Genomic DNA, 27,696 nt, shown 5'->3' with positions numbered 1-27,696 from the left:
GATTACTCGAATTTCCTAAACCTGTTGTCCGATTTAAGTGATTTTTTAATATGTTATAGCCTTATTCACTAACAATATCGCTGTAATAATATTGTTGCTAGACAGGTAAACTGTCATTGTATACCGGGTGTACGAATCAAACTGTATTTTTTTCTCAAAGTTCGCATTAACCTGTGGACTATTTTAGCGTTTATAAAATACTGAAATTAAAAACCAACTATAGCCTCCGGTTTTCTTAACATTTTGTTTTTAGATTCATTCGCTTATGTTGGATAATAAAACAGTTAGGTACTTTAACAACTGGCCATGTTCGTCATCAGTACAGGGTGTTTCGAAATAAGTGCGGCAAACTTTAAGGGGTAATTTTACACATGAAAATAATGACAATAATAATCATATGTACGCAAACGCTTCGTTTCCGAGATACGGGATGTTCAAATTTTTTTTACAAACTGACGATTTATTTATTGCTTTAAAACCAGTTGAGAAATGCAAATCAAATTTGGTGGGTTTTAAGACGTAAATATTGCACATTTTTGACATACAATTAAGAATTTAATATTCACCATTAGCGCCAAAACGGGTATTATGACCGATCATATTACCCGTATGCACGCCAATGGTAAATATAAAATTCTTAATTGTATGTCAAAAAATGTGCAATAACTACGTCTTAAAACCCACCAAATTTGATTTGCATATTTTAACCGGTTTTAAAGCAATAAATAAATCGTCAATTTGTAAAAAAAAAATTGAACATTCCGTATCCTCGGAAACGAAGCATTTGCGGATATATGATTATAAAGCAAACTGTTATTATTTTCTCATGTAAAATTACCCCTTAAAGTTTGTCGCACTTATTTAGAAACACCCTGTACTGATGAAGAACATGGCTAGTTGCTAAAATACCTAACTTTTTTATTATCCAACATAAGCGAAGGAATCAAAAAACAGAATGTTAAGAAAACCTGAGGCTATAGTTACCAATATAGTAAAACCAATAAATCTGCTGGTCCAGATGAATTGCCTAGCGAGCTGATAAAGTTGGTCAACGAGAAAAACCTGGACATAATAGTAGAACTGTTCAACGCTATCTATACTACTGGAATCATCCCTAGAGAAATGTTGACATCAGCCTTTGTGTGTTTGCCAAAGAAGGTGAATGCAAAAGAATGCAGTGACTACCGAACCATAAGCTTAATGTCACATACCTTGAAAATTCTATTGAAAATTATCCACGCCAGAATACACTCTAAACTGGAGCTGGATATTAGTGACACTCAATATGGGTTCCGCAATGGTATGGGTACCAGAGAGGCATTATTCTCCTTCAACGTGCTGACACAGAGATGTTTGGATGTTAACCATCCTCTTTACGTCTGTTTTATAGACTACAATAAGGCGTTTGATAAAGTAAAACATGATCGACTCATGGAAATCCTAAAAAATAAAAACCTAGATGAAAGAGATTTAAGACTAATAACACACCTCTATTACAATCAGCGAGCAATAGTAAGAATTGAAAAAGAAACATCTGAAGAAATGGAAATAAAGAGAGGAGTCAGGCAAGGCTGCATACTATCACCTCTATTATTTAACGCTTATGCTGAAGAGGTAATGCGAGAAACTCTGGAAGATGAAACAGTCGGCGTAAGAGTAAATGGAGTCTTAGTTAACAACATCAGATATGCAGATGATACAGTAATAATAGCCGATAGTTTACAAGACCTGCAAAGACTCATGAGTAAAATAGTAAGGTGTAGTAGGGAGTACGGACTCTCTCTCAATATCAAAAAGACGAAGTTTATGAAAATTAGTAAAAACAACCATAATACTAACGAAATCTTGATAGTAGAGGGCCAGCAGATCGAAAGAGTAAAAAAGTACACTTACCTAGGAACACTTATAACAGAAAATAATGACTACACTGCAGAAATAAAAGTCAGAATCGAAAAAGCACGTTCTAATTTTATAAAAATGAAAAAGGTCCTATGTAGCAAAGATTTAACATTAGCTCTTAAAGTACGCCTAACAAAATGTTACGTCTACAGTGTTCTATACTATGGAGTGGAATCATGGACGTTAAATGTAGAGACAATGAGACGACTTAACGCCTTTGAAATGTGGACCTATAGAAAAATTATGAGGGTTTCCTGGGTAGATAGAGTTACAAACAATGAAGTACTGAGAAGAATAGGTAAAGAAAAGGAAGTTGAACTTACAATTAAAGAAAAGAAGCTACAGTATCTCGGACATGTGATGCGGGGCGAGAAGTATGGTATCCTACGACTCATAATGCAGGGAAAGATAGATGGCAGAAGAAGCATCGGAAGAAGACGAATTTCATGGTTGAAGAACCTGAGAGAGTGGTTTGGATGCAGCTCGAAACAACTATTTAGAGCTACTGCCTCAAAAATTAAAATAGCTATGATGATTGCCAACCTCCGTAGCGGAGATGGCACCTGAAGAAAAAGAAGAAGAGGCTATAGTTGGTTTTTAATTTTAGTATTTTATAAACGCTAGAATAGTCCACTTGTTATTTTTTTCTAAATATGATTGGTGTCGAGTTATATGCGATTAAAAATTTGAAAAATGCGAAAATGGCCATTTTCAAGGCTTAATAACTCGATTAAAGATTATTATTATGAAATTCAAAAAGTCACCAAATCAAGGTTAAAATCCCTTCTTCAAGGTCCTGAAGAGATTTTTGTCATTATTTTATTAGAAAGCTGTTATTTTTAATTATTAACAATTAGCGCTATAGTCCAGGATGTATCGTTCCCCTCCGTTAGTGAAATTATTCCGATTCCATATTTTTGCAGAAACTTACTCAAAACGAGGTCCTTATAACATATCCACAGGGTGCTGGGCGGTGACGTGGTCGAAAAATTGGTTAAACAATTTTTTTTTAAACAAATTCACAAAAATAATTTTTTTCACTTCGAACAATTTTTTTTAGATAACTTGGGATATTCTGAGCAAAAAATGTCTCGTGTGATTTTTTTCTAAAATTGATTGTTGTCGAATTATACGCGATTTATAATTTGAAAAATGCGAAGATGGCCGTATAACTCGACAACAATCAATTTTAGAGAAAAATCACAAGAGACCTTTTTTGCTCAGAATAACCAAAATTATCTAAAAAAAATCGTTTGCAATAAAAAAAATATTTTTGTGAATTTGTTTAAAAAAAATTGTTTAAACAATTTTTTGACCACGGCACCTCCCGGCATCCTGTGGATATGTTATAAGGACCTCGTTTTGAGTAAGTTTCTGCAAAAAAATGGAATCGGAATAATTTCACTAACGGGGGCGACGGATACATCCTGGACTATAGCGCTAATTGTTAATAATTAAAAATAACAGCTTTGTAATAAAATAATCACAAAGATCTCTTCAGGACCTTGAAGAAGGGGTTTGAAACTTGATTTTGTCACTTTTTGAATTTCATAATAATAATGTTTACTCGAGTTATTAATCCTTGAAAATGGCCATTTTCGCATTTTTCAAATTTTTAATCGCATATAACTCGAGAACAATCAATTTTAGAAAAAAATAACAAGAGACCTTTTTTGCTCAGAATAAGCCAATGTATCTAAAAAAATTTTGTTCGAAATGAAAAAATTATTTTTGTGAATTTGTTTAAAAAAAATTGTTTAAACAATTTTTCGACCACAGCACCGGCCGGCACCCTGTGGATATGTTATAAGGACCTTTTTTTTGAGTAAGTTTGTGCAAAAAAATCGAATCGGAATAATTTCGCCAGTGGGGGCGACGATACTGCCCGGTCTATATTGTTAATGAATAAGGCTGTAACATGGTAAAATCACTTAAATCAGACAACGGTTTTAGGAAATTCGAGACATCAAAAATGATCAAATTTTCAGTGGATCGATTTTTTTGCACCCGACTGTATAAGCGTATGCTAGGATAAGAAGGAATAAAATGTATGAAGCACTGAGCTCCTTGGGCATACTCGCAATACTGATTAGGTTAGTAAGAATGACTTTGAATAGCACGCGAAATCATGTCGTATGGAGAGTATTCTCATCAGATGAATTTGAAGTGAACAGAGGTCTTAGACAAAGAGATCCGTTATCCACGGTGCTTTTTAACTTAATATTGGAAACAATAATCAGAAATAGCCGAGTTAGAACAACCGGATCCATCTTTTCAACAATTAGCATCAATGTCTATCCTTCGCTGATAACCGTTCTAGATTTTGTCAGATTAGCAAAGGGAAATAAAAGAGATGGGAAGCGTAAGACCACTATTAAAATCCAAATATGTTTCGAGAAAAACAAAGCTAAGGATACATAAAACGGTAATAAGGCCCACAGTGACATATGGTAGAGAAATATGGACAATGAAAAAAGCAAATACGGAGAAATTGGAAAGATGGAAAATGAAAATGCTCAGAGCTAGATATGGAGGGAAAAACACTGTGAAAGGTTGACTGCGCCGAACAAACAGGGAACTAGAGGAACTGTGCAACGAACCAAGCATCAGTCGCTTCATAAAAGCACTGAGGGTGAGATGGATGGGAATAATAATAATATCGTATGGCATTTTTGCCGGGGAGATCCTTTCGGATAGTTCCAGCGCCAATTACATCTTTAACCCTGTTTCAAGTAACTAGTGTCGATGTACAGGGGGACCGACGGTTTAACGTACTCTCCGAGGTACGGTGAGACGACTCGTGTCATTATTGGAAATGAAAATGGTTTGTCCTTGGCAGGGCTCGAACCCACGTATACTGGCGTATGAGGCCAGCGGTATTGCCGTTACTCCACGGCCGCTCACAGATGGATGGGAAGCGTGATGAGAATGGAAAAGAAGAGGATGCCAAAGAGGATCCAAAAACGGGACCCAATCACGAAAAGAAGGAAAGGAAGACCCAGACAAAGATGGTTTGATAGCGTACAGGAAGATCTCAGAAATGAGGAAATTATTGGTTGGGAAGAAAGAGTAAAAAACAGGGACGAATTGCGGAAAATAGTAAGTCAATTTAGTAGGAAAGGAGCATGATTGGACAAGAAGCCATCCCACTTGACAAAAGATTTGTAACATATAGTATTATATTATTGCATTATATTAATTGTATTTTTAGCTCTAGGCCTTCAAAATTTGTTGAGCTTTTTAACCAAATAAATAAATTCGCCACATATTGTAAAATATTATTTTTTATTCGGCTTCGACATCGAAAGCCGTTGATACGGAAGTTTATAAACATATTGAATCACTTCTTTAAAATATTTATAAACTCTCTCTTCAATCCTGGCTCCTCAGAGGGAGTGTAGTGATCATCGTGATGCCGTGTATTATCCATCTCCATACAGAGCAGTTCTATACGCCACAATAAACATTAAACTAATGAAGACTAGGTACGGAGAGGAAAATCCTGGGAAGGATTATGGGCAAGAGATACGCCTATCCATCAGCACTAATCCATCAATTAGCAAACATCCCTTCTGTCCGGGATAGAGTCCTAAGACTTAGCCAAAGGTACGTACTAATAACAATTGATAGCTCAAACTTCCGAGCCAAGGAGGTACTAAATACCACCAGCCACCGCAGAGGACAAGTAGTCACCAGAAATCCTAAAACAAAAGTTCCTTTCCCGCCCTCTAAACTTCTAAATACATCAGGCAACGAACTTCTTGGTGAGTACTGGGAAATCCTAGAAGCTACCCCCCCTACTATATCGTAGACAATAACTACCCAGGCAACCAAACGATAATATAACGTAGATAACACGTCATAAAAATGACCAATTGACGTGTTTCTATGACGTAGTATTGACGTTGAAAATCACGTGTATTTGTCTCATCGATTTGACGTCATAATTGTGACGATTTTAAAACGTAATCGTATCTACGTTTTTTTCACGTCGAGATTGTGACGATTTTTAAACGTCAAAAAGATGACAACCTTTATACGTCGGTAAAATCACGTCTTTAATATTTTCAAAAAGTGACCTTTTTCAGATGTTTCAAAATAGTATAAAAAAATAGGTTAGGCCTTAGGCCTACGTCCCATGTGTCGAAGATGTACTACCACTTGTTTAAGATCGCTTGTGCGCTAGAAGCAACATTGATTCTGCATGATTGTACCAGTCCTCACATTATAGAATTTTCACTAGTTATATACCATACCTACTTACTGTGTCAAAACTAAAACAACATATATATGAAACTAATAAATAATTTATTAACAAATTATCCAGCATACATAATTAATTTAATGCTGTCTTAATATCTTCATTTAACGCTTAATTAAAAATAAATAAACATATAACCTCAAATAGTTGTCAAGAAGAATTACTAGATTAAACTAACTCACTGAGCAAAAACGCATAAAAATCTCTTAATTAACACGTTTCTTCAACTAAATATCTAAATGAAAAGTCTTATTTTATCACACAAGACACAAACCGCGTAAACAATCAATGAGAAATTTCTTATGAACATTTAGCGTTATACCTAAACGAAATTGTTTGGAGTCAATACAAACAAGCAAGCTCCTCCCAATTTTGTGACGTCAGACTTAAGCTGTCTGAAATTAAAACGGTTTTATAACGTAATTTTAACGTCATTAATCTTACGTATTTAAAATCACCTACAAAAGACGTCTATATGACGTAATGTTCAAACACGTGTTATATTCAACCAAAAACTGACGTTTCCTCAACGTTATATGACGTCACTTGGTTGCCTGGGTAGTCTACACTACAAATGCTGATCAAAGAGCCGTTCCTAAAATAGAACTGATAGTTAATAACAGCAAATACCCAAAAAAACCGCTTAAAGAGACTCCACGCTTTGATGACACACACAACTTTCCACTCGTCAATTTTAAAATCCGTCCAACACAGACTAACAACTCTTCTCCATACACCCCTCGCAATAAAAAAAGGGGGGAATCCGTCCCTTGAAGAGGCCTAGGCCTAAACGAGGTTTAATAACGTGAACTACTATCCGTTTCCAAGGATCTCTTCCTCTGGTCATATCTTTTAACTATTCGAGATGCCCAGGAGAAATATTTATAAGCTAAACGTAAATAACCAATGGCGCTCAACAAAAAATAAAATACCCTACCGAAAAGGCAAAACCAGTTTTATTTAATTTAAACCTCCTATGATGAAAGGGTTGCCAATGCGAGTCCATTATACAACTGGATATAGGAATTGAGTCAATACTCGCAATCTTAAATACAAACAACTTAAAACTTAAATACAATACAAACTACAAGCTAAAATCACAAAAAGAGACAAACAAGTACATATACATATATATACCTATATATAGGGTGTCCCAAAAGTAGTGGAACGGTCGAATATTTCGCGAACTAAACATCGGATCGAAAAACTGAAAAATACGTGTTCAATCATTTTCAAAAATCTATCCAATGACACCAAACACCAACCCCCACTACACCCCCTGAAGGTGGGGTGGGGGGTAACTTTAAAATCTCAAATGGAAACCCCTAGTTTTTCTTGCAGATTTGGATTCGTTACGTAAAAGTAAGCAACTTTTATTCAAGACATTTTTCGAACTGTGGATAGATGGCGCTATAATTGGGAAAAACGATTTATCCTGATACCATAGGTAAATTATAGAAACGGTCTAATATCTCGAGAAATACACTTCCAAATGAGAAACTAAAAAACAGGTTTTTAATATTTTTCGAAAACCTATCGACAAACATCAAAAATGACCCTCCAACCCACCCCCTGGAGACGGGGCGGGGGGTAAATTTAAAATCTTAAATAGCAACCCCCACTTTTAAAAAATGTTTCGAATAAATGTTGCTTAATTTTTCATGACGAATCCGCATCTGTAATAAAAAGTGGGGGTTGCTATTTAAGATTTTAAAGTTACCCCCTACCCCACCTCCAGGGGGTAGGTTAGAGGGTCATGTTTAGTGTTATTCGATAGTTTTTCGAAAAGTATTAAAAACCTTCTTTTTGGTTTCTCATTTGGAAGTGTATTTCTCGAGATATTAGACCGTTTCTATAATTTACCTATGGTTTTAACTATTTATAATGGGAAATAAGCCACAATATTATTAAAAATGATTTTTATTAACGTTTCAACACCCAAATCGGGTGCCGTTGTCAAAATACAAAATACTACTATTAGTAGTATTTTGAACTTGAAGTTGAGTTGCAAATGAGGGGTATTGTTTTCACTAATTGTAAGGTAGAAGAGTTAAAGAGTACTTTGCGTAGTTGCCTTGTTTTAGAAAAATCTGGCAAATCTCTAACTTTGATTTACCCCCTGATATTCCTGCTGAGTTGACAAGTTGTGAAAATAAATTAAAAGAGATTCAGGATGTTGTTAATGTTTTTACAGGTACTGCAAACCAAGTAAGAAGAATTGAGACTAAGATTGCACATCTTTCTGGTAGATTAAACCGTATTCACAGTACAGACACTGATGAAATGTCAAAGCGTTCTGCATTGTTAAAGAAATTGATGGATTTGATAGGTGACTATACTACTAAGTCTATCTATCTATCTATCTAATTAGCCTTCTTCGGTCCATCTTTGGACATAGGCCTCCCCAATCCTTTTCCATTCTTCTCTGTCTGTCGCTACAGTTATCCACCTAGAGCCCACGTGCTTCTTGACATCATCTGCCCATCTCATTTGTGGTCTTCCTCTGCTTCGTTTATATTGCCACGGTCTCCAATTTATGAGAATTTTGTTCCATCGGTCTTCCTTTTGTCTTATAGTGTGTCCGGCAAATCTCCATTTCAACTTTGCAACTTCTTGTCTAACATCCCTAACTTTGGTTTTCTCTCTTATCCACTCGTTTCTCTTTTTATCCAATAGTTTTATGTGCAACATTTGCCTTTCCATTGCTCTTTGCGTCTTTATGATCTTGTCCATGTTTGCTTTTGTAAACGTCCACGTTTGGGAACCGTAAGTGAGAACAGGGAGTACGCATTGATTGTATACCTTGGTCTTAAGATGTTGTGGATATCTTTTGTTTTTAAGGATGTAGCTTAGTTTTCCAAATGCCGCCCATGCCAGTCTAACTCGTCTTTTGATCTCTGCTGTTTGGTTTTCCTTGTTAAGTTTTATAATTTGACCCAGATATATATAATCATGAACTTGTTCTATTTCATCTTGTCCGATCCTCATTGTGATGTCCTCATCTGTATTTGTTATGATTTTGGTCTTGCTGTAATTCATATTAAGGCCTATCTTTCCGGCTTCTATGTCCAGTTCTTTCATCATTTCAAACAATTCTTCTTTTTTATCGGTTATCAATACGATGTCATCGGCGTACCTTAGATGGTTCAAGCGTTGTCCACAAATTTTTATACCTTTTTCTTCCCATTCTAATCTTTTAAAGATATCTTCCAGAACCTGATTGAAAAGTTTCGGTGATATTGTGTCACCCTGTCTTACGCCTCTATTTATTTGAATTGATTGTGTTCCTTCGTATACTTTAATTGTTGTTGTGGCATCTTTATATATATTGGCTATTAGGTCTGTATACCTGTGGTCAATTCTGCTGTTAATCAAAGAACTTTTCACTGCCCAATGTTCGACACTGTCAAAAGCCTTTTCGAAATCTATGAACGCTACATATAGAGGGATGTTGTATTCATTTGCTCGTTCTATAAGGATTTTCATACTTAATAAATGATCACTTGTGCTAAATCCCTTTCTAAAACCAGCTTGTTCTTTCGATTGGTATCCGTCGAATTTTGTCGTCAATCTGTTGGTTAAAATTTTTGTTAGGAGTTTATACATTACATTGAGGAGTGTTATAGGACGGTAGTTTTTTATATCTGCTTTGTCCCCTTTCTTGTGTAAGATAATGGTTACGGATTCCTTCCAGTTGTTTGGGATTCTTTTTTCTTTTAATATTTCGTTAAAAAGGGAATAGAGAGTATTAATTACCACTTTTCCACCATATTTCAGCATCTCTGTAGTTATTCCATCTTTTCCAGGCGATTTGTTGTTTTTCATTTCTTTCAATGCCTTCTTTATTTCTGATTTGCTTATTTCTGGCTGTACTTCTGAATTGACATTTTTTATTTTCGAGTTAAGTTGGGTTTTTATTTCTTCTGATGGTTCCTTTTTTGTTTTATATAACTCTGAGTAGAAATGTTGGATTATATTTATGATGTCTTTAATGTTTGTTTCTACTCCGTTTACGTCTTTTATTTTGTTTATTTCAAATCTGCCGAGTTTCGGTCTTAAGCATTTCATATTCTTGTTGTTCTGTATTACTTCTTCTATTTTTATTTCTTGTTCTTTTCTCTTAGTTTCTTTTATCATTTTGCTTATTGTCTTATTGATTTCTACATATTCTATAGATTTCCTTTTGTCTTCTTCGACAAGCTTCCTTCTTTTATCCATAAGCTTCTTTGTTTCTTCTGATACATAGTTGTCCTTTTTAACATCCTTTTTTGCTATTTCTTTTCCTGATGTAACCATCGTTGCTGTAAGTATGTTGTTTATTTCGTCTATATCTTTATCATCACTGTCTAATTTTTCGGTGAATTGTTCTTTTAACAGGTCTTTGTATTTCTCTTTATATTGCCCTAGTTTGTTTCTATCTACTATATCCGAGTTTCTTATTATTTTTCTTTTCATCTCATAGTTACCGTCGATATTAATTTTTGCTCTGACCATCCTGTGATCGCTACCTGTTGTGAATTTGTTAAGAACTGTTACATCTTTAATGATATATCGTTCCGTGGACAGTATGTAGTCGATCTCATTTTTTGTGGACCCATTAGGGCTGATCCATGTCCATTTTCTTTGGGACTTTTTTTTGTAGAAGGAGTTCATTGCGTATAGACGCATTTCTTCTAGGTAGTACATCAAAGTAGCACCTCTATCATTTCTCTGGCCGTATCCGAAATTTCCTATTTTAGTTTCTTCTTTGTTTAGTTTCTTACCCAGTTTAGCATTGAAATCTCCTATTACTAGTGTGAGACGATTTTTATGTTCTCCCATAGCCTTTGAAATATCTTCATAAAATAGTTCGATGTCTTCGTCATCATAAGCTGTCGTGGGGGCATATACCTGGATAATTTTAATTGATGTTCTTCTTATTTTGAGTATGACATAGGCGACACGATCTGATATACCTTTGATTATTTGAACATGCTTACTTATGGTTTTATTTATTATAAATCCTACTCCAAAATTACTATTCTTTTCATTTCCTTTATAATACAGTAGATTCCCGGAGTTTAGCTGTATTCGGTTTTCTTCTTTCCTTCGAGTTTCCGATAGGCCTATGATATCCCATTTTATATTTTTTAGTTCTTCCTCCAGTTCATGTACTTTTTCATCCGTGGACATTGATTTAATATTGTATGTCCCTATTGACAGATTGATAGATTTTCTTGGTTTCTGTTGTGTTCGTCTTAGTGGGTTTTTGTTTTTATCTATCAAGAGCGAATTATTGCCTCCCCCAGAATCCGTGAGGCAGACCTTTGAGGTGTGGGATTCAGAAATTTCCTTACCCACCTGGGGACCATTTCCGTTTGTTTTATTATTCGCCATGATAAAAAGAGGGGGGTAATGGCAGTTAAAACACCACGCTTGCCATGCGGGTTGGTGAGTGCTTATTCAGCCGCCCACTCTGGGTCAGACGCTGTTTGTAGCCGCTCACTCTGAGACAGACGCTACTGGTTTGTGAGATTATACTATCCCTAAAATCAACGGTTGCCAGCTCCGCCATCTTCGCCGTACCGGAAGTATTCTTCGTCGCCTTGGATGCCGTTCTGGACTTCATCCGTGACCCTGGACAAGGGACCCTTAGCAGGTGCTAGCTTCCCGGGTCAGGAAGCTCCTGGAATCTGCAGGGGGCAGGGATTGATTCACTTTCCCTGATAGGACTATCCAATAGAATCCAAGGGACTCCAAAGGAGTTCCTACCCGCTACCCGAAGTATCTGCAGGGAGCAGGGATTGATTCACTTTCCCTGATAGGACTATCCAATAGAATCCAAGGGACTCCAAAGGAGTTCCTACCCGCTACTAAGTCTAATGTTTTGAAAACTAGTAATGTTGTTTCTGTAGAGATGCCTACTGATCCTAATTTTCATCATCATATTGATTTATCAGGTCTTAATTTAAATGATGCTAATGGTAATTCTACCCTTACTCGAAATATTTCTGCACCAAATGTGAGTAACCAAATTTTGACTACATATCAAATTTCGAATGTAACGGTTAATCCCAATGTTTCCTTGTCATCTAATAATTTTCCTTTAGAACCTGTATATAAGTGGGGAATTAAGTATTCTGGTAAACCGCAAAATTTTTCTGTATTTCTTGAAGAAGTTGAGGAGTATTGTAGGTCACGTAATGTAAATAAGGTTCAGTTATTTTCTTGTGCTAGAGATTTATTTACCGGTAATGCTTTAGGTTTTTATAAATTGTATAGGAGCTATGCTAGCAACTGGGATAGTTTAGTGAGCTTAATGAAGAAAGAATTTACCCTTTCTGCAGATGAGATCTGGCAGGATATTCTTCATACTACTCAGGAATCTAACGAATCCATTGGTATGTTTGTTGCCAAGATGACCAGTAAGTTCGAACAAATGTCAACACCAGTTCCGGACAGTTTAAAAATGCAGGTGTTACTTAAAAACATTTTATCTTTTTATCAGAAAAGATTAACTTTAGTCGAAGTAAAGACTTCTTTTGATTGAATTGACTTGTGTTGAAAAATTGAGCAAACTCGAATTAATATTGAGTCGTTTAAGCCTTCTTCTAGTAGAGCGAATTCTTCTCGTCATCACGTTGTACAAGAAATAGATGCGTTTGTACCTAAATGCTGGCGCTGTAATGAGATTGGTCACGTGGTTAAGGACTGTAAGAGGCCAAAACGTGTGGTTAGATGCTTTGGTTGTAACAAGGAAGGTTTTACTAAAAATACTTGTCCTCAATGTAATTCACAGAATCGTAGCAATAATTCTAGGGCTGGAAACAATTCTGAAAATAATTCGGGAAACGACAACCAGAGATAGTGGACGACCGAGCTATCTCGAATCGGAATAGACAGTTAACGGTCGATAAGGAAGAAGATAGTAGTAAGTCCTATTCATTTAAGTTAGTTTTAGATTATATTTTAGCACAGAGTAATGAAAGTGAATGTCCTTATGTAGAAGTTGATATTTTAGGTAAGACAGTATTCGGTTTATTGGATTGTGGAGCCAATAAAGTTTTTGTAAATATGCCTACATGGGAGATTCTACGTAGTTTAGGTGTACATTTAAAAACTGTTCCAGATGGGTCTTGCAGAGTTCCAGATGCTAGTCAGAGTCATTTATTAGGTGTAGCTTCGGTGCCCATTAAACTTCGTGATGTTGTTAAGGTAATTGATATTTTCGTTTGGCCACAGTGTAGACACTCTCTAGTACTCGGTGTAGATTTCTGGGTGCGAATGGGTATTGTACCAGATTTACGAAAAGGAGAGTGGTTTTTCTCTTCGGAAGTTATGAGTGTTCCAGTGGTTAATTCGATACAATCGGAATCTGAACTTCTACCAGAGCAACGCAAACAGCTTAACGAACTCTTTGATTCTTATTTTTCTAGTATCGATCCAGACAAATTAACTTTTACTAATGTAGTTCAACACAAAATTGTAGTTAGTCAACAAGAACCAATCAAGCAGAGGTTTTATCCGGTATCACCAATTAAGCAGGATATGATCAGCAAGGAGCTGGACAAAATGCTGAAGCTTGGTGTTGTCGAACAGTCACACAGCGGATGGTCTTCACCAGTGTTGTTGGTACCTAAAAAGAATGGAGAATGGCGTTTTTGCGTTAATTTTAGGAAAGTAAATCGTGTTACTGAGCGTGATGCTTATCCTTTACCCTATATAAATAGCATTTTAAGTAAGTTAGGTGGAGCTAGATATTTGTCAACAATGGACATTAAGAGTGCCTATTGGCAGGTGGGTTTTACTGAAGAGAGCAAGCAGTACACGGCATTTACTGTGCCAGGGCGTGGACGTTTCCAGTATTGTCGTATGCCTTTCGGACTGCACAACGCTCCAGCTACGTTTCAAAGGTTAGTAGATAATTTATTAGGTCCTGAACTCTCTGAATATGTTTTTGTGTACTTAGATGATATATGTCTTGCTACGTTAACTTACGATAAACATGTCGAAGTTTTGACAGAAATCTTTTCCAGATTGAAAAAAGCCAATTTGACCCTTAATAAAGAAAAATGTTCGTTCTGTGTGTCAGAACTTAAATACTTGGGTTATGTTGTTAACTCTAGTGGTCTGTCTGTAGATCAGACAAAAGTAGAGGCCATTGTGAATCTTCCACGACCTACCAATGTCACTGAAATCAGAAGAGTCCTTGGAGTTATAGGATGGTATCGTAAGTTTGTAAATAGTTATTCAGATCTTATTTCACCTTTGTGTAGATTGTTACAAAAGAATAAAAAGTTCGTTTGGGACAAAGCTTGTGAGGAAGCTTTTCAAAGTATTAAAGATGCTCTTGTCTCAGCACCTATTTTGTCTAGTCCTAATTTTGACAAACCTTTCTACGTACAAACTGATGCGTCAGCGTATGGTCTTGGAGCTGTCCTTACTCAAAAGTATGATGAAACTGAACATGTAATTTGTTATTTGTCTAGAACTCTAAATAGAGCCGAGAGGAACTATAGCAGTGTTGAGCGTGAATGCCTCTGTGTTTTGTGGGCGTGTGAAACTTTACGAGCTTATCTAGATGGCTATAAGTTCTATGTAATCACTGATTGCTACTCGTTGTTATGGTTGGACAATTTGAAGGACCCTCAAGGACGACTTGGTAGATGGGCCTTACGTCTGCAACAGTTTGACTATGAAGTACTGCATCGCAAAGGTAAGGATCACATAGTTCCTGACACCCTTTCGCGAGCTTTAGAACTACCTGTTGATAGTGTACATATTATGATAAATTCTGTAGAAATAAGTAATGTTCAAGCAATAAACCCCGAATGTGACGAATATGATTTTTCTTCTACCAGTGATAAATGGTATAAGAAAATGTGTAATAATGTAAATAAAAATCCTTTAAAATTTGTCAGATGGAGACTTGCAAATAATAAGTTGTATAAATATATTGATCAAGATTTTCCGAGTTTAAGAGATGATTGTGAATATTGGAATCTTGTAGTTCCAAAAGATTTTCGAGATAAGATACTTCAGAGGTGTCATGATTCTTGTGTTTCAGGTCATTTAGGTATCTACAAAACATTTTATCGTGTATCTCGCCTTTTCTATTGGCCTTTTATGAAAATGGACATTACCAAATATATAAGGAAATGTGAGGTTTGTTTAAGGACAAAGCCGGAACAGAAAAGTCCTGCAGGACATATGGGACAGGCTGTCGAACCCACAAAGCCTTGGGCTCATCAGTATGGATTTATTTGGACCATTGCCCAGAAGTTCAGCTGGTAATACTTGGATTTTGGTAGTTACTGATAAGTTCAGTAAATTTCCTTTTTTATTCCCTCTGAGATAGGCAACTGCCACTTCTATAAGTAAAATTTTAAAAGAAAATGTATTTCTTTTGTTTGGTGTTCCCAGAGTCTTAAAATGTGATAATGGAAGTCAGTTCAAAGGTAATATTCTAAGATCTTTTTGTCAAGAGTTTGGAATCAGATTCCTTTTTACTCAAAATTTTACCCCTCATCCAAACCCTACTGAACGAATTAATCGTATCATGAAAACCATGTTGATGGCTTATGTTAAAGATAATCATAGGTTGTGGGATGTTAATTTACCTGAACTAGGTTGTGCTATTAGAACTGCCAAACATGAGGTGACAGGTCAAACACTATATTTCATTAATTTTGGTTGTGAGATGATGACTCATGGAAGTGAATATCATCTAAAAATAGGGAATGAAGAAAATAAACAACCTGTTTATGATCGTTCTAAAAATATGAATAAGTTGAGAGACTGGGTTAAAAAGCGGATTGATAAAGCTTCAGATAACACCAGAGAGAGATATAATTTAAGAAGAAGGGATGTTCATTTTGAGGAAAATGATTTAGTTTGGAAAAAGAACTATGTTCTTTCTGATAAAGCTAATTATTTTACATCTAAGTTTGCTGATAGATTTATTGGACCTTTTAGAGTAAAGCGTAAGGTTGGTTATTGTACATATGAATTAGTAAATGATAATGGTTAGTCTATTGGTCACTGGCATGTGAAAGACTTGAAACCTCATCCACAGAACTCTGATAGCCACGTTGAATCGGATTCTGATGTAGATAGTGTAACATAGTATGTATTTGTAACAAGTTTCTTTGGGATTCAATTCAAAGAAACTTAATTTTCTTTCCGGAAGGAAAGGTGGAGTTATTACGGTTGAAAATTTAGTAGTAACGTTTGTTGAGTTTTGGTTGTTTATAACCGATTATTTTGTCCTTGTAGGATGTATAATTTGTATGTTTGGATGTATATGCTTTTTGTGTGAGTCAGTGAGAGAAGATTTTTGTTGTAGAATTTTTTGTTTTTGAACGCCTTGTTAGCAAATCAACAACGTCCATTCTTTTTCAATAAAGAAATTTTGAGAAAGGACTTGAAGCCTGGCCGGCGATTAGAATTCTCAGTTTTTAATTGAAAATGGTAGTTTTTCGATCCTTTGATGGGATGTGTTGAGAATTCTTCTGTTGAGGTTTCCGTTGGTGTGCTGGAAATTTGGGGCACGATAAGAATTTTTGGGAAAACCCTCAAATATTAATTTAATGTATTAATGGCCAGGCTGAGAGTTGTTTAATGGACCCTTTTGCATGTTAAAGGGTGTTCCGGTAGTACAGTAAATGTATGTGTTTTTCGATCCTGGGGCTTTGAAGAAGTGGCAATAGAAGTACATTTATTTAGTAGATTAGAAATATTACATTTGGCAGATTTATTTAGAAGTTCTATATTTGACGTTTAACCATTTGACATTGTGACAAAATTTAAGGAAGATTGCAGTGTGTTTATCCAGGCAAATGATTTGTTATTGAAGGAAAAAAGGACGGTAAGAGATTTTATTTTATTTTATGGGAGAAGACAAGAATAAACAAGGGACAATTTAGGTTGGATTAATTGGGTTTAAAAAGGGGACTAAAATAAAAAGATTTTATATTTATGTGAAGGAAACAGCTGTTTCTGGTTTATTTTTTTGTTAAATTAATTACCTAATTTTGTTCTTATAAACTGTTGAAATCAAAATTAATATTTCTATGTAAAAAAGGGATTTAAATTTATGTTGACATTACATTCTCTATAGTTATCTAGTGTTTTATTTGAACTGTCATGTCTCATGCTCTCTAAGGGCCGGTTGTTCGAACGCTAATCAACAATGATCATTATTAAATATTTAATTACTGTCACCAAAACTGTCAATGTCAACTTTGTTTTGGTTGCTGAAAACATAATTAATTACAATTATGAGATTTATTATTAATTATGTTAATAATTATTGTTATATTAATTTATTATAGTCTCAGAATTTTAATTAATTATGTTTTAACAATTGACATTGACAGTAATTAATTATTTGATAATGATCATTGTTGATTAGCGTTCGAACAACCGGCCCTCAATCTAGTCAACTAATTAAAAATAATAATTCCGACTGAGAAATAGCTGTGGTAATGTTAGGCCACACGTTACTATTTAACTGACAGTGAGCACACTATTGACTGAAGAAAATATCTTTATTATTAATACTTTCTACTTAACTGAGGGTATCTGATCAACTTTATTGTGTTTTAAGCAATAAATGATCAAATAAATAAAGAAATTGACAGTTCAAATTGTTAATATAATAAATTCATCGTCACCGAATGCAATCTTATACACATTATTGCACTGTGTGTGACGTAACTTTCGCGTATTTCTCTGAAAATTGTATTATATTTTTACAAAATTTTGAATAATTATTGTTCGTATAACAATAATAACAGTTGTTTTCAATACAGATTTCAATTCTCTACAAATAGTTTCTTATGTCTTTTGATATAAAATAATTAGGGAAGCAGGAATTCAACAGTTTGGAATTTTACATTGAGTTTCCTATGGCCCGTGTTCCAATTCACCACAAGGTAATTAAATTCCACACTTGTTCACTGTAAAAGTTATTCATATTGTATTAATTTCAAAACAATTTTTTTATTTTTCCCGTGTGTTTATTCTAGTGTCCAACAACTCAATAGAGTTTTGTATTTACAGTATAATTTACGAGAAACCAATCACGCTTCTTGATTTTAATTTAAACATAATAATTTAAAGTTATGTCTAGATTTATTAACTATCATTATTTTTGAATTGAAATATTTTAATAAATTATAATAAAACACGAATCAATGTATGGGTACCTAATTGAGATGACTGGCAACGTTGCCCTAGAAATTAGAATGACACATTTGACAAGATCAACTTACACAACTTGAAAAACGTGATTTTCGGTTATAAGAGTTGTACCAGTTTTTTTTGACGCGAAGTGTACTGGACCTGAAGATGAGTCATAAATTGTAAGACTCGAAACCAGTTGCCTCATGATTATGTAACAACTATTAAAATACAAACTTAAGATTGCGAGTATTGACTCAATTCCTATATCCAATTGTTAAACCTCCTATTTAATTTCGATGTACATTGAAAATATCCTCCATTAAGTTGAAAGCTTAATGATGATTTACAACGTATGCTGCACGAATTTAATATAACCGCTAGAAAATTTAACATGTTAATTTCTCCAAAAAAGACTACATGCATGGTTATAACAGCAGATCTAATGAAGTGTAAATTAGAGCTGGAGAGTCAAATAATAGAACAAGTCATGAAGTTTAAATATCTAGGCATCACACTATCTAGCTACGGAAAGCTCGAAGCAGAAGTGGAAGATCAGGTGAATAAAGCAAACAGAGCCGCAGGTTGCCTGAATGAAACAATATGGAGAAATAAAAACATAGGAAAAGAAGTGAAAGGCAGAATTTACAAATCAGTTGTTAGACCAATAATGACATACTCGGCGGAAACACGACCTGATACAGAAAGGACAAAAATAATGCTAGAAACAGCAGAGATGAAAACACTCCGAAGAATCGATGGTAAGACACTGTGGGATAGAGCTAGAAGTGCAGATATACGACGGAGATGCAAGGTGGACGACATTAATAACTGGGTGAGAAACAGAAGAGTAGAATGGAATGACTACATAAGCCGAAAGACAACGAATAGAGTGGTAAGGACGGCGAGAGACGGTCCCCAATAGGAAGACGATCAGTGGGAAGACCACGAAAAAGGTGGAATAACTTACTGGAGGCACATTGAAAAATAGACAGAGGCATGTCTACATAAAAAGAAGAAGAAAAAGAAGTTGGAAGCTCTGTGAAAGTCAAATTTCCCCCAACCAGCTTGGTTTCATCAACGCAGTTGTTACGAGAGGCTTCGTTCTCAATACAAGTCTTATTCCAGAGATGCAGAAACGTCATTTGCGACGTATACTTACGCATGTCTGGTTGATTACGAGAAAGCGTTTGATCGAGTACAGTACGCCAAGATGATGAAAATAATAAAAGAAACAGGAAATAACAACCAAGATCTGAAGATAATTAGACACCTTTACTGGAATCAGACCGCAAATTTCAGAGTTGAAGGTGAACACACCGAATATGTGAAAATCATGCTTGGAGTGAGACAAGGATGTATTTTGTCTTCTATATATATTATATATACTAAGGAGTTCCACAGTTTTCACTGTATTCCTTCACTCAACCGTTCTCTCCAGCTCTTTCTGTCTTGCCAGTCCCCTTTCTGTAGATTTCTTCTCTCCATTGCTTCGTCTACTTCATCTCTGAAGGATCTTCGGGGTCTGCCTCTCTTCCTTTTTCCTATCGGGCTCCACTCTGTTATTCGGTTTATCCACCGATTTTGGTCTGCTCTTCTGACATGTCCGTACCAGGTTAATCTCTTCTGTTCGATGTAGTCTATTATGTCTGAGTTCACTCCCATTCTTCTCTTAATCTCTATGTTATTTATTCTATCTCTCCTTGTTACTCTGCAGCTTCTCCTTAGGAATTCCATCTCTGTCGCTCTTATTTTATTTTTGGTTTTCTTATTTATTGTCCAATTTTCACACCCATAAGTGAGGATACTTCTTGTCATGGTATTATATATTCTTCTTTTTGTTTTTATGCTGATGTTCTTATCCCACAGTATCGGGTTCAATTTTCGTATGCAGTCTCTTGTTTGTCCTAGTCTATTTTTTATATCTTCCTCAGTTGTTCCTTTGTTTGATATTATAAAACCTAAATACTTGTACTTATCTGTTCCTCTGATTTGTTTACCTTCGTCTATTTCCAGTTGTTTTATTTCTGTATTCTCCGTTGTTAGGTATTCAGTTTTCTTTAGGTTTATTTCCATCCCATTCTTTGTATATTCCTGTTCCAGTTTCCTCATCATAAAACTGAGGTCATCTTCGTCTTGTGCGATCACTATTTGGTCGTCAGCAAAACTTAGGGTATATAATTTTAACTATTTATAATGGGAAATAAGCCACAATATTATTAAAAAATAATTTAAAAATGGACCTTATACCAAATTAACGAAGGATCCAACGAAAACACTGGAAAACAAAGTCTATAGAACTTTATTCAAATTTAAAAATGATCTAACATACTATCAAAGAAAATTAATGACACCTCATTACAGTAAGTCACCACATTTTTATGGAGTGCCGAAAATTCATAAAGCGAACATACCACTTAGACCCATTTGTAGTACCATCAGTTCTCCTTGTAGTGAACTATCAAAATTTTTATTAAACATTATAAAACCATTTGCTAATAATGATGACACATTTATAAAAAATACAAAACATTTTTTAAACAAATTATCAACTATTGAGTTTAATCCAAATAATATTTTAGTAAGTTTTGACATAAACAGTTTATTTACAAATGTACCATTAGATAAAACTTTAAACATAATCAAAACGAAATTAGAGAATGATGATACATTGACAACTAGGACAAGACTAAATGTATCAGCTATAAGGGAGTTACTGAAATTATGTACTAATAATACCTATTTTCAACTAAATAATAAATTTTATAAACAAAATTTTGGTCTAGCAATGGGCTCCTCTTTATCTCCATTATTGGCTAATATATTTATGGAGGATTTCGAAACTAATATCATTTCTAAACAAAATTTAAAACCCACTGTATGGTGGAGATTGTAGATGATGTGTTTTCAATATGGCCTCATAGATCAGAATTGTTGGATACATTCCTGAATATTATAAACGATCAAGAAGAGACAATAAAATTTACAATGGAAAAGAAATATAATAACACCCTACCTTTCCTCGATGTTTTAGTCTCAAAGAAGGATACTGGATATGAGACTCAAGTGTATAGAAAACCAACACATACCAACAGATATCTCAATTACAAATCAAATCACAACATCAACGTTAAAAAGGGAATCATAAAATCCTTATATGATAGAGCCAAAATTACTTGTTCTAACGAAAATTCATTTTTAGAAGAAAAACAATTCTTAACATCTGTTTTATTAAAAAATGATTATCCTTTATCGTTTATAAATAAGGAATTGTCAAGATTGGATCGAATGGAACAGAACAACATAGAACGGGATCCTACAACATTCACAAGAAATAATACGAGGAAAATATCAATACCATACATAAAAGGACTATCCGAGAAACTTAAAACAATAGGAAATATATTCAACATTTCAACAACATTCAAAACAACCAACACATTGAGATCTATTCTATCTAAAACTAAACCTAACAATGAACAAGAAAGGACAAATAGTTGTATTTATAAAATACCTTGTGAATGCGAACAGGTTTATATGGTGAAACATCAAGACCATTAAACGTTAGAATAAGTGAACATCAATCTTATGTTAAAAATAGAGAATTTGATAGATCTCAAATATGTCACCACGCATGGGATAATGAACATAGAGTTCAGTGGAGAGATTCAAGTATAGTCTTGAAAGAAACAGATAGTAAAATGAGAAAAATCAAAGAAGCGGCTCTAATTATGCTAAACGAAACCAGTTGTGTCGCAAATTCCTCGGTGGAATGCAGTAGGATGTGGATACCCATACTGAAAGAGAAAGTAAATAGAAAGAAAATACCACAATTAGTAAGTCAATAGTCAAGTTAGTACATATTTTATATTTTAGTATTACTTATATATCCATGTATTATTGATATTATTTATAATTTAAACAAAATTATAGTAAAGTCAGAATTTGGTATTAATTTTGAGAGTAAATTAAATGTAAGACAAAATACTTACGATGTCGGGATAGTATAACGAGGTTTTTCCTGGTTTTCTCTCGTGATTTACTATGAGATCTCTAACGCGAGAATTTTAATGTCACCGTTGCATGTGGTTATCTTTTTAAAGACAGATCACAGGCTATGATTTTTTGTGATGGATATTCTTGAGTTGGGGTTAATTTCATGTAATCGAATGAACTATCTTTCAGTAAAGTCGTCCCAGGAACGCAACTCATAAATATTGCCAATATCATTTTAAAGTCTTCTACTTTAAAATGTATCATATTATGTATCTGAATTGCCGATATAAATGAGTCAAATTAAATAAATTATTAGAAGAATTTTTTTACTAAGCAACAACATTTTTATTTATGTTAGTAGTATTTTGTATTTTGACAACGGCACCCGATTTGGGCGTCGAAACGTTAATAAAAATCATTTTTTAATAATATTGTGGCTTATTTCCCATTATAAATAGTTAAAATTGTAAAAATGCCACAAGAAAATAGCTTCAGAACAACATTAGGGTATATAGATACTCATTCCTTACTGGTATACCCATTCCTTCGCACTTTCTTTTCCATGGTTTCAGGGTCGTTTCCAGGAATATTTTGAATAGGGTAGGGGATGTGGAGCAGCCCTGTAGTAGTCCCTTTGTCGTCTTAAATGGACTGCATATTCGATTGCCCATTTTGATAGCTACTGTGTTATTTTTGTAGATTGCCTTTACTGCTTTTATTATTCTTCGTGGGATTTCGATGTCTTCCATTGCTTCCCATAGCTTGATTCTAGGTATCGAGTCATACGCCTTCTTAAGGTCTACAAATACCAAATTTTGGCTTCTCTAATCTTTAATATTTACTCTGAAAGAATATTTATCGAAGCTTTGTACTAGGCTGAAAAAGGTACCTATTCTACTAAATGGGTACCGGCTAAACAACATCAGATATGCAGATGACACCATAGTATTTTCCTAGAATCTAGAAGACATGCAAGTCCTTGTGAACAAAATTACGTATTTCGGTCAACAATATGGACTCGATATAAACGTAAAGAAGACAAAATTTATGATCATTAGCAAGAAAAGGATAACAGAAGATTAACTCTACGTCAACCAAATCCCAATAGAAAGAGTAAAGCACTACAACACCTTGGCACCATAATGAATGAAGATTGGACCAACAACCAAGAGATAAGAGCGCGCATCGGAAAAGCTAGATCCAACTTTTTCAAAAGCCGCAACTTCTCTCTTGCTATAAAATTAACAATGTTGTGATGTTACGTCTTGTCTGTCTTTTTATGGTGTTGAATCGTGGACTTTGAACGAAGATATGTGCAGAAAATTGGAAGAATTTGAAATGTAGATATATCAGAGAATACTTAACAGAACAAAATAAAATAAGAATGAAGAAGAACCGAGAGATACTAACTACCATCAAATCTCTAAAGTTACAATACTTCGGACACATAATGAATCTAGTTATGCTCTCCTGCAAGCCATCCTATAAGGAAAAATATTTGGGAAGCATGGTCCAAGAAGAAGAACATCCTGGTTGAAGAACCTCAGAACCTGGTTCAACACAACATCTATGAAGCTTTTCCACGCTGCTGCAGATGACACCATAGTATACGGTGATGAGCATAAGATTGTCAAGATGATCGACAACATTCGTCACGGATAGGCACATCAAGAAGAAGAAGAAGAAGTTGGAATCCTTCGAAATGTGGACCCTGCGAGGAATGTTCCCCATAACATAGATTCAAAGGGTGTGAAACGAGGAACTCTTAAGAAATGCAAATACTGAAAGAAAATTGCTCAACTTGACCAAGGCACGAAAAATTGGATAACTCGGCCATATCCTGAGAGGGAGAAGATATTCTTCTTCTTCTTTTTGTGCCAATCCTATAGGAGATGGGAAATCAGCAAGGCTGTCCTGACTTTGTTTACAGCTGACCTAAAAAGTTCATTAGTGGTGCAGAAAAACCACTCTCTCAAATTCCGCAACCATGACATTCTTCTACGGCCTGGATTCCGTTTTCCTTCTATTTTTCCTTGCATTATATTTTGAAGTAATGCGTATTTATGTCCTCTCATCAGGTGACCCAGATATTCGAGTTTTCTCCGTTTTATCGTTAACAAAATTTCTGGGTTTTTTCCTATCCTCCGTAATACTTCTAGGTTTGTGACTCTTTCAACCCAACTTATCTTCAGCATTCGACGGTAGCACCACATCTCCACCGGGGAAGATATCTTCTTCTTCTTTAAGTACCGTGCCCAAATTTTTAGACGTGGGTAGCTTCCATAATAATTTGCCGATATCGTTCTCGATCTTGTGCGGCATGTAACAATTGATCTGCTGATAAGCCAGTCCATTGACGAAGGTTTCGGAGCCATGAATATTTCTTTCGATCAATTCCTCTTTTTCCGTCGATCTTTCCATTGAGTATTAACTGCAGCATCCTGTATCTGCTACCTCTCATTATATGCCCCAGATATTCAAGTTTTCTCTTTTTTATCATCTTCATTAAGTCACCTTCGCCTTGACCTACTCTGTTTAAGACTTCTCTGTTTGAAATGCGTTGAACCCAAGATATTCTGAGCATTCTACGATACGACCACATCTCAAAGGCTTCTAATTTGTTCATCATGTTAACCTTCATGATCCAGGTTTCACATCCATATAGTAATACAGGATACACATAACATTTTAGGAACTTGATTCTTAGTTGTAAGTTCAGCTGAGAGTTGCTCAGAATAGATCTAAGTTTCATAAATGCTCCTCTTGCAATTTCTATACGAGTTTTAATTTCTTCATCCGGATTTAGTGTCTCGTTTATCCAACATCCTAGGTATTTAAAATGGTTAACTTTTGTTATTGATTCATCACTGACAATTAGTTGCATAGGGCCGACGTCTTGTTTACTAACCACAAGTAACTTTGTCTTTGTTGCATGTATGTTAAGTCCGTTATTGGAGCATTCTCTAGTGACTCGATCAATAAGGAATTGAAGATCTTCGATATTTTCAGCCATAATCGCGGTGTCGTCTGCATATCTGATGTTGTTAATAGTTTCTCCCCCGATTCGAACTCCACATTGTCCTTCCAAGGCTTCATTAAAAATTATTTCTGAGTATACGTTAAACAAAGTTTGGGATAACACACAACCCTGTCTGACACCTCTTTGAATGCAAATTTTGTCTGTTTCTTTGCCGTCTACCAGAATAGAAGCTTCTTGATTCCAATATAGATGTTGTAAAAGTCTCAGATCTTTATCATCTATTCCAATCATTTCTAGATATTCAAACAACCTATCATGTTGAACTCTATCAAACGCCTTCTCAAAATCTATAAAGAAGACGTAAATTGGTTTCTGTACTTCCCATGATCGTTGAAGTAATGTTAACATTGAGAACAAAGCTTCCCTTGTTCCCAATCCTTCTCTGAAACCGAATTGTTTGTTTCCGATTGTCTCTTCACATTTCTGCTTGATTCTATTAAGAATTATCTTAAGAAGTAGCTTGAGAGAGTGGCTCATGAGACTAATTAGTCTAAAGTCTTTACATGATGATGTATTAGGTTTTTTTGGGAGTGGAATAAATGTACACTCCAACCATATCTGTGGCATCATTCCAGTCTCGTATATATGGTTATAAATGTTTGTTAATTGTGAGATATTGTCGTCATCCAGAAGTTTGAGCCAGTCTGATGGTATTTGGTCAGGGCCTAGAGATTTCCCATTTTTGCTCTGTTTGATGGCTTTCTCTACTTCCGCTTTTAAAATACTAGGACCAGTATTCGTATACTTTGTGGTGTTAAGTGGTGGCCTCGTATCCAGGAAGAGCTCTTTTATATAGTTAGTCCATTCTTCTAACCTTTAAGATATGCAATCCTTTAAATAATTAACCAAGGGAAAATTAAGGCTACCTGAAGAGTAGGCCGTAAACAAATGTCGTGGCTATGGAATATAAAGAACTCTGGACAGGCATAAATAAAGCTGGCGAGCTCTGTCAGGCTATGAAGTAGAGACGTCTGGCATTAAGATAATTATAGTTAAGTGTATTATCAAAAACGCTGGACGGAAGGGCCGCCCGAGAACTTTATCGTACCGATCTATTATCGTTATCGTACTAGATACTGGCATTCTATAAAAATAACAAAGTTACTCGTTATTTTGATATTTTAGAAACACCTTGTATACTCGAAAATATTTTATGGTTCTACGCATCATTAATTCCTGCATTTGAGAGAATGTTCGGGGACACACTATAGATTATTGCATACCTAAATCAATAGAATATTAGTCATACTTTCATTTCAAATTAGTTCATTTTTCTGAGAAATTAATAGTTTACAATATTTGCATTTTACTGCATGGATTGTAATGAAATTTTGGGAGTAGCCCAAAGCCCAATCTCCTAATTCAAAGTCTATCCGATATACTATATACTATGGCGCTTTCATCATGGGGGCGGTTCCCACCACTTCTCGGGATAGAACATTTTTATTTTCGAATTGCATGGAACAAAAGAAAGAATTTTAAGAAAATTTAAAAAAGCGCTCTATAATTTGATCTTATTTTTTTCACCCGTCCAACTTTTTGAAAGTAGAAATAACACTATATTAAGAGGTATTGCAAAAGAAAAACAATGCATTTAAATTCTGGTGAATGAGGGGTTAAATGTATGTATTTCTCATTTTTCCTTAAAGTACATTAGTCATATCTTTTTTGCACCATATCTCGCTTAGTTTGAATGTAACCGACATTTAACGGTGCTCGTTTTAAAGGCCTTTTCAAACACTACAAAAGCATGAGCACTTTGAGCATGCATCAAATAACACTGTAGTAAAATATATTGTAGAAGGAAAACGATGCATTTAAATTCTTGTGGAAGAGGGGTTAAATATACTTCTCAATTTTTTTCTTAAAATTCGTTAGTCATCAATTTTTTGCAGCATATCTCGCTTAGTTTGAATGTAATAGACATTTAATAGCGCTTATTTGAAAGGACTTTTCAAGCACAATAAAAGGTATTGGTAGCATTATACCCCTAAAATCGACCGATTCTCTGTTATTTCAAGTTGAATACACTGATTTGAGCACGCACCAAAAAAAAAACAAACTCTTTTTACCTACCATATCTCTTTTTGTATTATAAATAGAAAATTTACAAAGGAACGAATCTCTTTCCTATTAATAATCTTAAAAAAAAATTATATAGTGTTTTTAGTTTGATGCATAGTTTTTAAGGTATTCACAAAAAACCGTCCTAAAACGTGTCATTTTTTAATGAAAATGGCCAATTTTCAACTACGCATAACTCAAAAAGTATTGAGTTCTCAAAAAAAAGTATAGATCAGTTTTTGCTTAAAAATAGGTTCTCTAGCCACTTCCATGT

The 27,696-nt window shown here is 34.8% G+C and overlaps 1 protein-coding gene across 1 annotated transcript in view; it reads right to left on the bottom strand.

The window, feature by feature from the left end:
• LOC114327472 (nose resistant to fluoxetine protein 6-like) overlaps positions 1 to 27,696 on the bottom strand; it is a 107,561-nt gene that overhangs the window by 53,676 nt on the left and 26,189 nt on the right. The window lies entirely within an intron of this gene.

This window comes from Diabrotica virgifera, chromosome 1, assembly GCF_917563875.1.
Source record: "Diabrotica virgifera virgifera chromosome 1, PGI_DIABVI_V3a".
NCBI lineage: Eukaryota > Metazoa > Arthropoda > Insecta > Coleoptera > Chrysomelidae > Diabrotica > Diabrotica virgifera.
Note: the sequence above shows the minus strand (reverse complement) of the source record. Positions and strands in the feature narration are given on the sequence as shown.